The sequence below is a fragment of the Salmo trutta genome, unplaced genomic scaffold, assembly GCF_901001165.1.
Source record: "Salmo trutta unplaced genomic scaffold, fSalTru1.1, whole genome shotgun sequence".
In the NCBI taxonomy this organism is placed as follows: domain Eukaryota; kingdom Metazoa; phylum Chordata; class Actinopteri; order Salmoniformes; family Salmonidae; genus Salmo; species Salmo trutta.
Window position 1 is genome coordinate 782,500 of NW_021823237.1, and position 17,500 is coordinate 799,999.

Here is a 17,500-nt window from a genome sequence, read left to right on the forward strand (position 1 = left end):
GTAGAGAATGGGGTGGGATGTAACCCCAGAATGGTCCAGCGGTAGAGAATGGGGTGGGATGTAACCCCAGAATGGTCCAGCGGTAGAGAATGGGGTGGGATGTAACCCCAGAATGGACCAGCGGTAGAGAATGGGGTACCATGTGGGATGTAACCCCAGAATGGTCCAGCGGTAGAGAATGGGGTACCATGTGGGATGTAACCCCAGAATGGTCCCGCGGTAGAGAATGGGGTACCATGTGGGATGTAACCCCAGAATGGTCCAGCGGTAGAGAATGGGGTGGGATGTAACCCCAGAATGGTTCAGCGGTAGAGAATGGGGTGGGATGTAGCCCCAGAATGGTCCAGCGGTAGAGAATGGGGTGGGATGTAGCCCCAGAATGGACCAGCGGTGGAGAATGGGGTGGGATGTAACCCCAGAATGGTCCAGCGGTAGAGAATGGGGTGGGATGTAGCCCCAGAATGGTCCAGCGGTAGAGAATGGGGCACCATGTGGGATGTAACCCCAGAATGGTCCAGCGGTAGAGAATGGGGTACCCATGTGGGATGTAACCCCAGAATGGACCAGCGGTAGAGAATGGGGTACCATGTGGGATGTAACCCCATAAATGGTCCAGCGGTAGAGAATGGGGTACCATGTGGGATGTAACCCCAGAATGGTCCAGCGGTAGAGAATGGGGTACCATGTGGGATGTAACCCTAGAATGGTCCAGCGGTAGAGAATGGGGTACCATGTGGGATGTAACCCCAGAATGGTCCAGCGGTAGAGAATGGGGTACCATGTGGGATGTAACCCCAGAATGGTCCAGCGGTAGAGAATGGGGTACCATGTGGGATGTAACCCCAGAATGGACCAGCGGTAGAGAATGGGGTACCATGTGGGATGTAACCCCAGAATGGTCCAGCGGTAGAGAATGGGGTACCATGTGGGATGTACCCCAGAATGGTCCAGCGGTAGAGAATGGGGTACCATGTGGGATGTAACCCCAGAATGGTCCAGCGGTAGAGAATGGGGTACCATGTGGGATGTAACCCAGAATGGTCCAGCGGTAGAGAATGGGGTACCATGTGGGATGTAACCCCAGAATGGACCAGCGGTAGAGAATGGGGCACCATGTGGGATGTAACCCCAGAATGGTCCAGCGGTAGAGAATGGGGTGGGATGTAACCCCAGAATGGTCCAGCGGTAGAGAATGGGGTACCATGTGGGATGTAACCCCAGAATGGACCAGCGGTAGAGAATGGGGTGGGGTGTAACCCCAGAATGGTCCAGCGGTAGAGAATGGGGTACCATGTGGGATGTAACCCCAGAATGGACCAGCGGTAGAGAATGGGGTACCATGTGGGATGTAACCCCAGAATGGTCCAGCGGTAGAGAATGGGGTACCATGTGGGATGTAACCCCAGAATGGTCCAGCGGTAGAGAATGGGGTGGGATGTAACCCCAGAATGGTCCAGCGGTAGAGAATGGGGTACCATGTGGGATGTAACCCCAGAATGGTCCAGCGGTAGAGAATGGGGTACCATGTGGGATGTAACCCCAGAATGGACCAGCGGTAGAGAATGAGGTGGGATGTAACCCCAGAATGGTCCAGCGGTAGAGAATGGGGCACCATGTGGGATGTAACCCCAGAATGGTCCAGCGGTAGAGAATGGGGTACCATGTGGGATGTAACCCCAGAATGGTCCAGCGGTAGAGAATGGGGTACCATGTGGGATGTAACCCCAGAATGGACCAGCGGTAGAGAATGGGGTGGGGTGTAACTCCAGAATGGTCCAGCGGTAGAGAATGGGGTGGGATGTAACCCCAGAATGGTCCAGCGGTAGAGAATGGGGTACCATGTGGGATGTAACCCCAGAATCGTCCAGCGGTTGGGACTTTGTGTTCCATACCTGATGATGTCAGGTGAAAGCAGCGATGCGGTCGATATGATTGGCTGGCTCTTTTTATTTGCAGGTGGTTCTGTTTTGCATTGGTGATGTCACAATGACTCACACACACACACACACACACACACACACACACACACACACAATCCTGGCTTCATTTTGTTCCTCCTCAGATAATGGCACAATCAAACACATTTTCTTTCTGGTTAATAATTAAACGGTTGGAAGCTGCTTGTGAAAAGGACCAGAGGAGATAGAGAGTTAAAACACAGTGTACATTGTGTCAGCCCAGCGTCCTGCCAGGCCTCCTGCCAGGCCTCCTGCCCTGTCTTTAGCCCAGCCCAGCCTCCTGCCCTGTCTTTAACCCAGCCCAGCGTCCTGCCCAGCCTCCTGCCAGGCCTCCTGCCCTGTCTTTAGCCCAGCCCAGCGTCCTGCCCTGTCTTTAGCCCAGCCTAGTGTCCTGCCAAGCCTCCTGCCCTGTCTTTAGCCCAGCCCAGCGTCCTGCCCTGTCTTTAGCCCAGCCCAGCGTCCTGCCCAGCCTCCTGCCAGGCCTCCTGCCCTGTCTTTAGCCCAGCCCAGCGTCCTGCCCAGCCTCCTGCCAGGCCTCCTGCCCTGTCTTTAGCCCAGCCCAGTGTCCTGCCAAGCCTCCTGCCCTGTCTTTACCCCAGCCCAGCGTCCTGCCCGGCCTCCTGCCCTGTCTTTAGCCCAGCCTAGTGTCCTGCCCGGCCTCCTGCCCTGTCTTTAACCCAGCCCAGCGTCCTGCCAAGCCTCCTGCCCTGTCTTTAGCCCAGCCCAGTGTCCTGCCAAGCCTCCTGCCCTGTCTTTAGCCCAGCCCAGTGTCCTGCCTAGCCTCCTGCCCTGCCTTTAGCCCAGCCCAGCGTCCTGCCCGGCCTCCTGCCCTGTCTTTATTCCAGCCCAGTGTCCTGCCAAGCCTCCTGCCCTGTCTTTAGCCCAGCCCAGTGTCCTGCCAAGCCTCCTGCCCTGTCTTTCGCTCAGCCCAGCGTCCTGCCTAGCCTCCTGCCCTGCCTTTAGCCCAGCATCCTGCCAAGCCTCCAGCCCTACCTCCAGCCCCCTGCCCTGCCTCCAGCCCCCTGCCCTGCCTCCAGCCTCCAGCCCCCTGCCCTGCCTCCAGCCTCCAGCCCCCTGCCCTGCCTCCAGCCCCCTGCCTCCAGCCTCCAGCCCCCTGCCCTACCTCCAGCCTCCTGCCCTGCCTCCAGCCTACAGCCCCCTCCCCTACCTACAGCCCCCTGCCCTGCCTCCAGCCCCCTGCCCTGCCTCCAGCCCCCTGCTCTGCCTCCAGCCCCCTGCCTCCAGCCCCCTGCCCTGCCTCCAGCCCCCTGCCCTACCTCCAGCCCCCTGCCCTACCTACAGCCCCCTGCCCTGCTTCCAGCCCCCTGCCTTGCCTCCAGCCCCCTGCTCTACGTACAGCCCCCTGCCCAGCCCCCAGCCCTACCTCCAGCCTCCTGCCCTGCCCTGCCTCCAGCCCTGCCTCCAGCCCCCAGCCCTGCCTCCAGCCCCCAGCCCTGCCTCCAGCCCCCTGCCCTGCCTCCAGCCCTGCCTCCAGCCCCCAGCCCTGCCTCCTGCCCTGCCTCCAGCCTACAGCCCCCTCCCCTACCTACAGCCCCCTGCCCTGCCTCCAGCCCCCTGCCCTGCCTCCAGCCCCCTGCTCTGCCTCCAGCCCCCTGCCTCCAGCCCCCCTGCCCTGCCTCCAGCCCCCTGCCCTACCTCCAGCCCCCTGCCCTACCTACAGCCCCCTGCCCTGCTTCCAGCCCCCTGCCTTGCCTCCAGCCCCCTGCTCTACGTACAGCCCCCTGCCCAGCCCCCAGCCCTACCTCCAGCCTCCTGCCCTGCCCTGCCTCCAGCCCTGCCTCCAGCCCCCAGCCCTGCCTCCAGCCCCCAGCCCTGCCTCCAGCCCCCTGCCCTGCCTCCAGCCCTGCCTCCAGCCCCCAGCCCTGCCTCCAACCCCCTGCCCTGCCTCCAGCCCTGCCTCCAGCCCCTCCCAGGGTAAACAGTGATAAGTAGCTGTGTGGCTCTCATTAAGCCTGTTATATGCAGCACAGCGTAGCCTGTTACATATCCTCTCTGCAGCGTAGCCTGTTACATAGCCTCTCTGCAGCGTAGCCTGTTACATAGCCTCTCTGCAGCGTAGCCTGTTACATAGCCTCTCTGCAGCGTAGCCTGTTACATAGCCTCTCTGCAGCGTAGCCTGTTACATAGCCTCTCTGCAGCACGGCGTAGCCTGTTACATAGCCTCTCTGCAGCACGGCGTAGCCTGTTACATAGCCTCTCTGCAGCGTAGCGTAGCCTGTTACATAGCCTGTCTGCAGCACAGCGTAGCCTGTTACATAGCCTCTCTGCAGCACAGCGTAGCCTGTTACATAGCCTCCCTGCGCACAGCGTAGCCTGTTACATAGCCTCTCTGCAGCACAGCGTAGCCTGTTACATAGCCTCTCTGCAGCGTAGCCTGTTACATAGCCTCTCTGCAGCATAGCGTAGCCTGTTACATAGCCTCTCTGCAGCGTAGCGTAGCCTGTTACATAGCCGCTCTGCAGCGTAGCGTAGCCTGTTACATAGCCGCTCTGCAGCGTAGCGTAGCCTGTTACATAGCCTCTCTGCAGCGTAGCGTAGCCTGTTACATAGCCTCTCTGCAGCGTAGCGTAGCCTGTTACATAGCCTCTCTGCAGCGTAGCTTAGCCTGTTACATAGCCTCTCTGCAGCGTAGCGTAGCCTGTTACATAGCCCCTCTGCAGCGTAGCGTAGCCTGTTACATAGCCTCTCTGCAGCGTAGCCTGTTACATAGCCTCTCTGCAGCGTAGCGTAGCCTGTTACATAGCCTCTCTGCAGCGTAGCCTGTTACATAGCCTCTCTGCAGCGTAGCGTAGCCTGTTACATGGCCTCTCTGCAGCGTAGCGTAGCCTGTTACATAGCCTCTCTGCAGCACGGCGTAGCCTGTTACATAGCCTCTCTGCAGCGTAGCGTAGCCTGTTACATAGCCTCTCTACAGCACAGCGTAGCCTCTTACATAGCCTCTCTACAGCACAGAGTAGCGTAGCCTGTTACATAGCCTCTCTGCAGCACAGCGTAGCCTGTTACATAGCCTCTCTGCAGCGTAGCGTAGCCTGTTACATAGCCTCTCTGCAGCGTAGCGTAGCCTGTTACATAGCCTCTCTGCAGCGTAGCGTAGCCTGTTACATAGCCTCTCTGCAGCGTAGCGTAGCCTGGTACATAGCCTCTCTGCAGCGTAGCGTAGCCTGGTACATAGCCTCTCTGCAGCGTAGCGTAGCCTGGTACATAGCCTCTCTGCAGCGTAGCGTAGCCTGGTACATAGCCTCTCTGCAGCGTAGCGTAGCCTGGTACATAGCCTCTCTGCAGCGTAGCGTAGCCTGTTACATAGCCTCTCTGCAGCGTAGCGTAGCCTGTTACATAGCCTCTCTGCAGCGTAGCCTGTTACATAGCCTCTCTGCAGCGTAGCGTAGCCTGGTACACAGCCTCTCTGCAGCGTAGCGTAGCCTGGTACATAGCCTCTCTGCAGCGTAGCGTAGCCTGGTACATAGCCTCTCTGCAGCGTAGCGTAGCCTGTTACATAGCCTCTCTGCAGCACAGCGTAGCCTGTTACATAGCCTCTCTGCAGCGTAGCGTAGCCTGTTACATAGCCTCTCTGCAGCGTAGCGTAGCCTGGTACATAGCCTCTCTGCAGCGTAGCCTGTTACATAGCCTCTCTGCAGCGTAGCGTAGCCTGTTACATAGCCTCTCTGCAGCGTAGCCTGTTACATAGCCTCTCTGCAGCGTAGCCTGGTACATAGCCTCTCTGCAGCGTAGCGTAGCCTGGTACATAGCCTCTCTGCAGCGTAGCCTGTTACATAGCCTCTCTGCAGCGTAGCGTAGCCTGTTACATAGCCTCTCTGCAGCGTAGCGTAGCCTGGTACATAGCCTCTCTGCAGCGTAGCGTAGCCTGGTACATAGCCTCTCTGCAGCGTAGCGTAGCCTGGTACATAGCCTCTCAGAACGACTACATCTGACCTTCACAACCTGTTTTTATTTTCATTTCCATAGCAACTTTTGGCCCTTCCCCTTCTGTTTATTTTCATTTCCATAGCAACTTTAGGCCCTTCCCCCTGTTTATTTTCATTTCCATAGCAACTTTAGGCCCCTCCCCTTCTGTTTACCCAGTCGATATATTGAAGTCTAATCTTCCACATATCAACCGCAGGTAATAATATCATCCATTACGGCTCTGGGTTCGGCAAATACAGTCTGCTTTGATCTCTGTTCCTACCTGGCAGTACAGTAGCCCAGCAGGTAATAATAGCATCCATTACGGCTCTGGGTTCAGCAAATACAGTCTGCTTTGATCTCTGTTCCTACCTGGCAGTACAGTAGCCCAGCAGGTAATATCATCCATTACGGCTCTGGGTTCAGCAGCCCAGCAGGTAATAATATCATCCATTACGGCTCTGGGTTCAGCAGCCCAGCAGGTAATAATATCATCCATTACGGCTCTGGGTTCAGCAGCCCAGCAGGTAATAATATCATCCATTACGGCTCTGGGTTCAGCAGCCCAGCAGGTAATAATATCATCCATTACGGCTCTGGGTTCAGCAGCCCAGCAGGTAATAATAGCATCCATTACGGCTCTGGGTTCAGCAAATACAGTCTGCTTTGACCTCTGTTCCTACCTGGGAATACAGATACCTGGCAGTACAGTAGCCTAGCTGTATAGTCTGGTTATTATAGGTCTACCTACAGTAGCTGTATAGTCTGGTTATTATAGGTCTACCTACAGTAGAATCAGCTGTATAGTCTGGTTATTATAGGTCTACCTACAGTAGAATCAGCTGTATAGTCTGGTTATTATAGGTCTACCTACAGTAGCTGTATAGTCTGGTTATTATAGGTCTACCTACAGTAGAATCAGCTGTATAGTCTGGTTATTATAGGTCTACCTACAGTATAATCAGCTGTATAGTCTGGTTATTATAGGTCTATCTACAGTAGAATTAGCTGTATAGTCTGGTTATTATAGGTCTACCTACAGTAGAATCAGCTGTATAGTCTGGTTATTATAGGGCTACCTACAGTAGAATCAGCTGTATAGTCTGGTTATTATAGGTCTACCTACAGTAGAATCAGCTGTATAGTCTGGTTATTATAGGTCTACCTACAGTAGAATCAGCTGTATAGTCTGGTTATTATAGGTCTACCTACAGTAGCTGTATAGTCTGGTTATTATAGGTCTACCTACAGTAGAATCAGCTGTATAGTCTGGTTATTATAGGTCTACCTACAGTATAATCAGCTGTATAGTCCTGGTTATTATAGGTCTACCTACAGTAGCTGTATAGTCTGGTTATTATAGGTCTACCTACAGTAGAATCAGCTGTATAGTCTGGTTATTATAGGTCTACCTACAGTAGCTGTATAGTCTGGTTATTATAGGTCTACCTACAGTAGAATCAGCTGTATAGTCTGGTTATTATAGGTCTACCTACAGTAGCTGTATAGTCTGGTTATTATAGGTCTACCTACAGTAGACTCAGCTGTATAGTCTGGTTATTATAGGTTTACCTACAGTAGCTGTATAGACTGGTTATTATAGGTCTACCTACAGTAGAATCAGCTGTATAGTCTGGTTATTATAGGTCTACCTACAGTATAATCAGCTGTATAGTCTGGTTATTATAGGTATATCTACAGTAGAATCAGCTGTATAGTCTGGTTATTATAGGTCTACCTACAGTAGAATCAGCTGTATAGTCTGGTTATTATAGGTCTACCTACAGTAGAATCAGCTGTATAGTCTGGTTATTATAGGTCTACCTACAGTAGCTGTATAGTCTGGTTATTATAGGTCTACCTACAGTAGAATCAGCTGTATAGTCTGGTTATTATAGGTCTACCTACAGTAGAATCAGCTGTATAGTCTGGTTATTATAGGTCTACCTACAGTAGCTGTATAGTCTGGTTATTATAGGTCTACCTACAGTAGAATCAGCTGTATAGTCTGGTTATTATAGGTCTACCTACAGTAGCTGTATAGTCTGGTTATTATAGGTCTACCTACAGTAGAATCAGCTGTATAGTCTGGTTATTATAGGTCTACCTACAGTAGCTGTATAGTCTGGTTATTATAGGTTTACCTACAGTAGCTGTATAGACTGGTTATTATAGGTCTACCTACAGTAGAATCAGCTGTATAGTCTGGTTATTATAGGTCTACCTACAGTATAATCAGCTGTATAGTCTGGTTATTATAGGTATATCTACAGTAGAATCAGCTGTATAGTCTGGTTATTATAGGTCTACCTACAGTAGAATCAGCTGTATAGTCTGGTTATTATAGGTCTACCTACAGTAGAATCAGCTGTATAGTCTGGTTATTACAGGTCTACCTACAGTAGAATCAGCTGTATAGTCTTGTTATTATAGGGCTACCTACAGTAGAATCAGCTGTATAGTCTGGTTATTATAGGGCTACCTACAGTAGAATCAGCTGTATAGTCTGGTTATTATAGGTCTACCTACAGTAGAATCAGCTGTATAGTCTGGTTATTATAGGTCTACCTACAGTAGAATCAGCTGTATAGTCTGGTTATTATAGGTCTACCTACAGTAGCTGTATAGTCTGGTTATTATAGGTCTACCTACAGTAGAATCAGCTGTATAGTCTGGTTATTATAGGTCTACCTACAGTATAATCAGCTGTATAGTCTGGTTATTATAGGTCTACCTACAGTAGCTGTATAGTCTGGTTATTATAGGTCTACCTACAGTAGAATCAGCTGTATAGTCTGGTTATTACAGGTCTACCTACAGTAGAATCAGCTGTATAGTCTGGTTATTACAGGTCTACCTACAGTAGCTGTATAGTCTGGTTATTATAGGTCTACCTACAGTAGAATCAGCTGTATAGTCTGGCTATTATAGGTTTACCTACAGTAGCTGTATAGGCTGGTTATTATAGGTCTGCCTACAGTAGAATCAGCTGTATAGTCTGGTTATTATAGATCTACCTACAGTAGAATCAGCTGTATAGTCTGGTTATTATAGATCTACCTACAGTAGAATCAGCTGTATAGTCTGGTTATTATAGGTCTACCTACAGTATAATCAGCTGTATAGTCTGGTTATTATAGGTCTACCTACAGTAGCTGTATAGTCTGGTTATTATAGGTCTACCTACAGTAGAATCAGCTGTATAGTCTGGTTATTATAGGTCTAGTAGTTAGGGCTGCGTCTGTAAGGTAGTTAGGGCTGCGTCTGTACTGTAGTTAGGGCTGCGTCTGTACTGTAGTTAGGGCTGCATCTGTAAGGCAGTTAGGGCTGCGTCTGTACTGTAGTTAGGGCTGCGTCTGTACTGTAGTTAGGGCTGCGTCTGTAAGGTAGTTAGGGCTGCGTCTGTAAGGTAGTTAGGGCTGCGTCTGTACTGTAGTTAGGGCTGCGTCTGTACTGTAGTTAGGGCTGCGTCTGTACTGTAGTTAGGGCTGCGTCTGTAAGGTAGTTAGGGCTGTATTTGCATGAGTAGTGGAGAGGCAGATTAGAGACATGCAGGTTATCCTGATGATAAATATGAGGCTTTGCTGATGGAGACAGACAGACATACAGCCATGGTTACGGACAGAGATAAACAGACAGACACCATGGTTACGGACAGACAGACACCATGGTTACGGACAGACAGACAGCCATGGTTACGGACAGAGACAAACAGACAGACACCATGGTTACGGACAGAGACAAACAGACAGACAGACACCATGGTTACGGACAGAGACAGACAGACAGACAGACAGACACCATGGTTACGGACAGAGACAGACAGACAGACAGACAGACAGACAGACAGACAGACACCATGGTTACGGACAGAGACAAATAGACAGACACCATGGTTACAGACAGACAAACAGACAGACACCATGGTTACGCACAGAGACAAACAGACAGACAGACACCATGGTTACGGACAGATTCAAACAGACAGACACCATGGTTACGGACAGAGACAAACAGACAGACAGCCATGGTTACAGACAGACAGACAGACAGACAGACAGACAGACAGACAGACAGACAGACAGCATAGCCCCTCAGATGGCTAGTGAAAGTCTGTCTGTCTGTCTCTGACTCTGAGGGGCCATGCTGAAGCCACCAACCAGCCTGTCTCTCTCTCTCTCTCTCTCTCTCTGTCTGTATCTGACCCTGAGGGGCCATGCTGAAGCCGCCAGCCTGTCTGTCTCTCTCTCTCTCTCTCTCTCTCTCTCTGTCTGTCTGTCTGTCTGTCTGTCTGTCTGTCTGTCTGTCTGTCTGTCTGTCTGTCTGTCTGTCTGTCTGTATCTGGCTCTCTCTCTCTGTCTGTCTGTCTGTCTGTCTGTCTGTCTGTCTGTCTGTCTGTCTGTCTGTCTGTATCTGGCTCTCTCTCTCTCTCTCTCTCTCTGTATCTGGCTCTCTCTCTCTCTCTCTCTGTATCTGGCTCTCTCTCTCTCTCTCTCTCTGTATCTGGCTCTCTCTCTCTCTCTCTCTCTCTGTATCTGGCTCTCTCTCTCTCTCTCTCTCTCTGTATCTGGCTCTCTCTCTCTCTCTCTCTGTATCTGGCTCTGAGGAGCCATGCTGAAGCCGCCAGCCTGTCTCTCTCTCTCTGTCTCTCTGTCTCTGACCTCAATGAGAACACAGCAGCTCGTTCTGTTCATCAATCATTCATACCTAGTAGGGTGTCAGTGGGCCAGGTGTCCTTCCTGGTTGGAACTGTCTCCCTGTAGACGAGGCCGGTCCGTGGGAACATTAACGAGGTCCAGTAGGACCTGTAGACGAGGCCGGTCCGCGGGAACATTAACGAGGTCCAGTTGGACCTGTATACGAGGCCGGTCCGTGGGAACATTAACGAGGTCCAGTAGGTCCTGTAGACCAGGCCGGTCCGTGGGAACATTAACGAGGTCCAGTAGGACCTGTAGACGAGGCCGGTCCGTGGGAACATTAACGAGGTCCAGTAGGACCTGTAGACGAGGCCGGTCCGCGGGAACATTAACGAGGTCCAGTAGGACCTGTATACGAGGCCGGTCCGTGGGAACATTAACGAGGTCCAGTAGGTCCTGTAGACGAGGCCGGTCCGTGGGAACATTAACGAGGTCCAGTTGGACCTGTAGACGAGGCCGGTCCGTGGGAACATTAACGAGGTCCAGTAGGACCTGTAGACGAGGCCGGTCCGCGGGAACATTAACTAGGTCCTGTAGACGAGGCCGGTCCGCGGGAACATTAACTAGGACCTGTAGACCAGGCCGGTCCGTGGGAACATTAACGAGGTCCAGTTGGACCTGTAGACGAGGCCGGTCCGTGGGAACATTAACGAGGTCCAGTAGGACCTGTAGACGAGGCCGGTCCGTGGGAACATTAACGAGGTCCAGTAGGGCCTGTAGACGAGGCCGGTCCGTGGGAACATTAACGAGATCCAGTTGGACCTGTAGACGAGGCCGGTCCGCGGGAACATTAACGAGGTCCAGTAGGACCTGTAGACGAGGCCGGTCCGCGGGAACATTAACGAGGTCCTGTAGTCGCGGCCGGTCCGTGAGAACATTAACGAGGTCCAGTAGGACCTGTAGACGAGGCCGGTCCGCGGGAACATTAACGAGGTCCAGTAGGACCTGTAGACCAGGCCGGTCCGCGGGAACATTAACGAGGTCCAGTAGGTTTAGTCATTACAGCAGGGTGACTTGGTGAAGAGGATTTTGAATATTGACTCTGTGGTCCTCGACCAGCCAGCATGGAAGCTAGTGGTGTCCCACAATGATTTAGCTTTTCATTGGCTTCTCTCCAAGCTTGGCTCAATGTGCAGGGAACTTTGTGTTTGCATGATATGCCAACAGCTGTGTCCCCTAACCCAGCCAGGCAGTTAGGACTTATCCTCTGTTACCATAGAGACGTGTATATACTAGAATCCTCTCTGTGTTGCTCTGTTACCATAGAGATGTGTTTATACCAGAATCCTCTCTCAGTATTGCTCTGTTACCATAGAGACGTGTATATACTAGAATACTCTCTGTGCTGCTCTGTTACCATAGAGACGTGTATATACTAGAATCCTCTCTGTGTTGCTCTGTTACCATAGAGACGTGTATATACTACAATCCTCTCTGTGTTGCTCTGTTACCATAGAGACGTGTATATACTAGAATCCTCTCTGTGTTGCTCTGTTACCATGGAGACGTGTATATACTAGAATCCTCTCTCAGTATTGTTCTGTTACCATAGAGACGTGTATATATACTAGAATCCTCTCTCAGTATTTCCCTGTTACCATAGAGACGTGTATATACTAGAATCCTCTCGGTGTTGCTCTGTTACCATAGAGACATGTATATACTAGAATCCTCTCTCAGTATTGCTCTGTTACCATAGAGACGTGTATATACTAGAATCCTCTCTGTGTTGCTCTGTTACCATAGAGACGTGTATATACTAGAATCCTCTTTCAGTATTGCTCTGTTACCATAGAGACGTGTATATACTAGAATCCTCTCTCTGTGTTCCTCTGTTACCATAGAAACGTGTATATACTACAATCCTCTCTCAGTGTTGCTCTGTTACCATAGAGACGTGTATATACTAGAATCCTCTCTGTCTTGTTCTGTTACCATAGAGACGTGTATATACTAGAATCCTCTCTGTGTTCTGTTACCATAGAGACGTGTATATATACTAGAATCCTCTCTCAGTATTGCTCTGTTACCATAGAGACGTGTATATACTACAATCCTCTCTCAGTATTGTTCTGTTACCATAGAGACATGTGTATATACTAGAATCCTCTCTGTGTTGCTCTGTTACCATAGAGACGTGTATATACTACAATCCTCTCTCAGTATTGTTCTGTTACCATAGAGACGTGTATATACTAGAATCCTCTCTCAGTATTGCTCTGTTACCATAGAGACGTGTATATACTAGAATCCTCTCTGTGCTGCTCTGTTACCATAGAGACGTGAATATACTAGAATCCTCTCTCAGTGTTGCTCTGTTACCATAGAGACGTGTATATACTAGAATCCTCTCTGTGTTGCTCTGTTACCATAGAGACGTGTATATACTAGAATCCTCTCTCAGTATTGCTCTGTTACCATAGAGACGTGTATATACTAGAATCCTCTCTCAGTATTGCTCTGTTACCATAGAGACGTGTATATACTAGAATCCTCTCTCTGTGTTGCTCTGTTACCATAGAGACGTGTGTATATATACTAGAATCCTAACACACAGAGAGGGGCGGGACTCTCTCTCCTGCCTGGCGTGACCCGTTACCATGGTGAGGACTAGGAGAGGGGCTCATTGGCTTGCTGAGGAGGGGGCTCCACTGTCCTTGTTGCCGTGGGGAGCAGGAACTGAGGGGCTTGGTATCTGTGGTGAGACGCAGCATTACAAGGAGGAACAGCCAGGACACTGTCTATTGGCCAGCCAGGATACTGTCTATTGGCCAGCCAGGATACTGTCTATTGGCCAGCCAGGATACTGTCTATTGGCCAGCCAGGATACTGTCTATTGGCCAGCCAGGATACTGTCTATTGGCCAGCCAGGATACTGACTATTGGCTAGCCAGGATACTGACTATTGGCTAGCCAGGATACTGACTATTGGCCAGCCAGGATACTGACTATTGGCCAGCCAGGATACTGTCTATTGGCCAGCCAGGATACTGTCTATTGGCCAGCCAGGATACTGACTATTGGCCAGCCAGGATACTGACTATTGGCCAGCCAGGATACTGACTATTGGCCAGCCAAGACACTGTCTATTGGCCAGCCAGGATACTGACTATTGGCCAGCCAGGATACTGTCTATTGGCCAGCCAGGATACTGTCTATTGGCCAGCCAGGATACTGTCTATTGGCCAGCCAGGATACTGTCTATTGGCCAGCCAGGATACTGTCTATTGGCCAGCCAGGATACTGTCTATTGGCCAGCCAGGATACTGTTTATTGGCCAGCCAGGATACTGACTATTGGCCAGCCAGGATACTGTCTATTGGCCAGCCAGGATACTGTCTATTGGCCAGCCAGGTTACTGACTATTGGCCAGCCAGGATACTGACTATTGGCCAGCCAGGATACTGTCTATTGGCCAGCCAGGATACTGACTATTGGCCAGCCAGGATACTGTCTATTGGCCAGCCAGGATACTGTCTATTGGCCAGCCAGGATACTGACTATTGGCCAGCCAGGATACTGTCTATTGGCCAGCCAGGATACTGTCTATTGGCCAGCCAGGATACTGACTATTGGCCAGCCAGGATAGTGTCTATTGGCCAGCCATTGGCCAGCCAGGATACTGACTATTGGCCAGCCAGGATACTGTCTATTGGCCAGCCAGGATACTGTTTATTGGCCAGCCAGGATACTGTTTATTGGCCAGCCAGGATACTGTCTATTGGCCAGCCAGGATACTGTCTATTGGCCAGCCAGGATACTGTCTATTGGCCAGCCAGGATACTGTCTATTGGCCAGCCAGGATACTGTCTATTGGCCAGCCAGGATACTGTCTATTGGCCAGCCAGGATACTGACTATTGGCCAGCCAGGATACTGTCTATTGGCCAGCCAGGATACTGACTATTGGCCAGCCAGGATACTGTCTATTGGCCAGCCATTGGCCAGCCAGGATACTGTCTATTGGCCAGCCAGGATACTGTCTATTGGCCAGCCAGGATACTGACTATTGGCCAGCCAGGATACTGTCTATTGGCCAGCCAGGATACTGGCTATTGGCCAGCCAGGATACTGCTGCAGCCCACTGCCTTTCTATTGGCCAGCCAGGATACTGCTGCAGCCCACTGCCTTTCTATTGGCCAGCCAGGATACTGTCTATTGGCCAGCCAGGATACTGTCTGTTGGCCAGCCAGGATACTGTCTATTGGCCAGCCAGGATACTGTCTATTGGCCAGCCAGGATACTGTCTATTGGCCAGCCAGGATCCTGTCTATTGGCCAGCCAGGATACTGACTATTGGCCAGCCAGGATACTGACTATTGGCCAGCCAGGATACTGCTGCAGCCCACTGCCTTTCTATTGGCCAGCCAGGATACTGCTGCAGTCCACTGCCTTTCTATTGGCTAGCCAGGATACTGCTGCAGCCCACTGCCTTTCTATTGGCCAGCCAAGATACTGTTGCAGCCCACTGCCTTTCTATTGGCTAGCCAGGATACTGCTGCGACATGTAGTGAGTGGAGTTACTAACAGACTATACAAGTAGTGAGTGGAGTTACTAACAGACTATACAGCTACAAGTAGTGAGTGGAGTTACTAACAGACTATACAACTACAAGTAGTGAGTGGAGTTACTAACAGACTATACAACTACAAGTAGTGAGTGGAGTTACTAACAGACTATACAACTACAAGTAGTGAGTGGAGTTACTAACAGACTATACAAGTAGTGAGTGGAGTTACTAACAGACTATACAACTACAAGTAGTGAGTGGAGTTACTAACAGACTATACAAGTAGTGAGTTGAGTTACTAACAGACTATACAGCTACAAGTAGTGAGAGGAGTTACTAACAGACTATACAAGTAGTGAGTTGAGTTACTAACAGACTATACAGCTACAAGTAGTGAGAGGAGTTACTAACAGACTATACAACTACAAGTAGTGAGAGGAGTTACTAACAGACTATACAGCTACAAGTAGTGAGTGGAGTTACTAACAGACTATACAACTACAAGTAGTGAGTGGAGTTACTAACAGACTATACAGGTAGTGAGTGGAGTTACTAACAGACTATACAAGTAGTGAGTGGAGTTACTAACAGACTATACAACTACAAGTAGTGAGTGGAGTTACTAACAGACTATACAAGTAGTGAGTGGAGTTACTAACAGACTATACAAGTAGTGAGTGGAGTTACTAACAGACTATACAACTACAAGTAGTGAGTGGAGTTACTAACAGACTATACAACTACAAGTAGTGAGTGGAGTTACTAACAGACTATACAACTACAAGTAGTGAGTGGAGTTACTAACAGACTATACAGCTACAGGTAGTGAGTGGAGTTACTAACAGACTATACAAGTAGTGAGTGGAGTTACTAACAGACTATACAACTACAAGTAGTGAGTGGAGTTACTAACAGACTATACAACTACAAGTAGTGAGTGGAGTTACTAACAGACTATACAACTACAAGTAGTGAGTGGAGTTACTAACAGACTATACAAGTAGTGAGTGGAGTTACTAACAGACTATACAAGTAGTGAGTGGAGTTACTAACAGACTATACAGCTACAAGTAGTGAGTGGAGTTACTAACAGACTATACAGCTACAAGTAGTGAGTGGAGTTACTAACAGACTATACAACTACAAGTAGTGAGTGGAGTTACTAACAGACTATACAAGTAGTGAGTGGAGTTACTAACAGACTATACAGCTACAAGTAGTGAGTGGAGTTACTAACAGACTATACAAGTAGTGAGTGGAGTTACTAACAGACTATACAAGTAGTGAGTAGAGTTACTAACAGACTATACAGCTACAAGTAGTGAGTGGAGTTACTAACAGACTATACAACTACAAGTAGTGAGTGGAGTTACTAACAGACTATACAACTACAAGTAGTGAGTGGAGTTACTAACAGACTATACAAGTAGTGAGTGGAGTTACTAACAGACTATACAGGTAGTGAGTGGAGTTACTAACAGACTATAAAGCTACAAGTAGTGAGTGGAGTTACTAACAGACTATACAACTACAAGTAGTGAGTGGAGTTACTAACAGACTATACAAGTAGTGAGTGGAGTTACTAACAGACTATACAGGTAGTGAGTGGAGTTACTAACAGACTATACAGCTACAAGTAGTGAGTGGAGTTACTAACAGACTATACAGCTACAAGTAGTGAGTGGAGTTACTAACAGACTATACAAGTAGTGAGTGGAGTTCCTAACAGACTATACAACTACAAGTAGTGAGTGGAGTTACTAACAGACTATACAACTACAAGTAGTTTCCATATGAGAAATTGCCAAGAAACTGAAGATCTCGTACAACGCTGTGTACTCCTCCCTTCACAGAACAGGACAAACTGGCTCTAACCAGAATAGAAAGAGGAGTGGGAGGCCCCGGTGCACAACTGAGCAAGAGAACAAGTACATTAGAGTGTCTAGTTTGATAAAGAGCTTCATTAAACTGGCAGCTTCATTAAATAGTACCCGCAAAACACCAGTCTCAACGTCAACAGTGAAGAGGCGACTCCGGGATGCTGGCCTTCTAGGCAGAGTTCCTCTGTCCAGTGTCTGTGTTCTTTTGCCCATCTTAAACTTTTATTTTTATTGGCCAGTTTGAGAAATGGCTTTTTCTTTGCAACTCTTCCTAGGAGGCCAGCATCGGGCCTTTGTACGCCTATGTAGATATCCCATTAAAAATCAGCCGTTTCCAGCTACAATAGTCATTTACAACATTAACAATGTCTACACTGTATTTCTGATCAATTTGATGTTATTTTAATGGCCAAAAAATTTGCTTTTCTTTCAAAAACAAGGACGAGGACATTTCTAAGTGACCCCAAACTTTTGAACGGTAGTGTACATTGAACAACACAGCAGCGTTTTGGCATGTTTTGTTATTTTTTT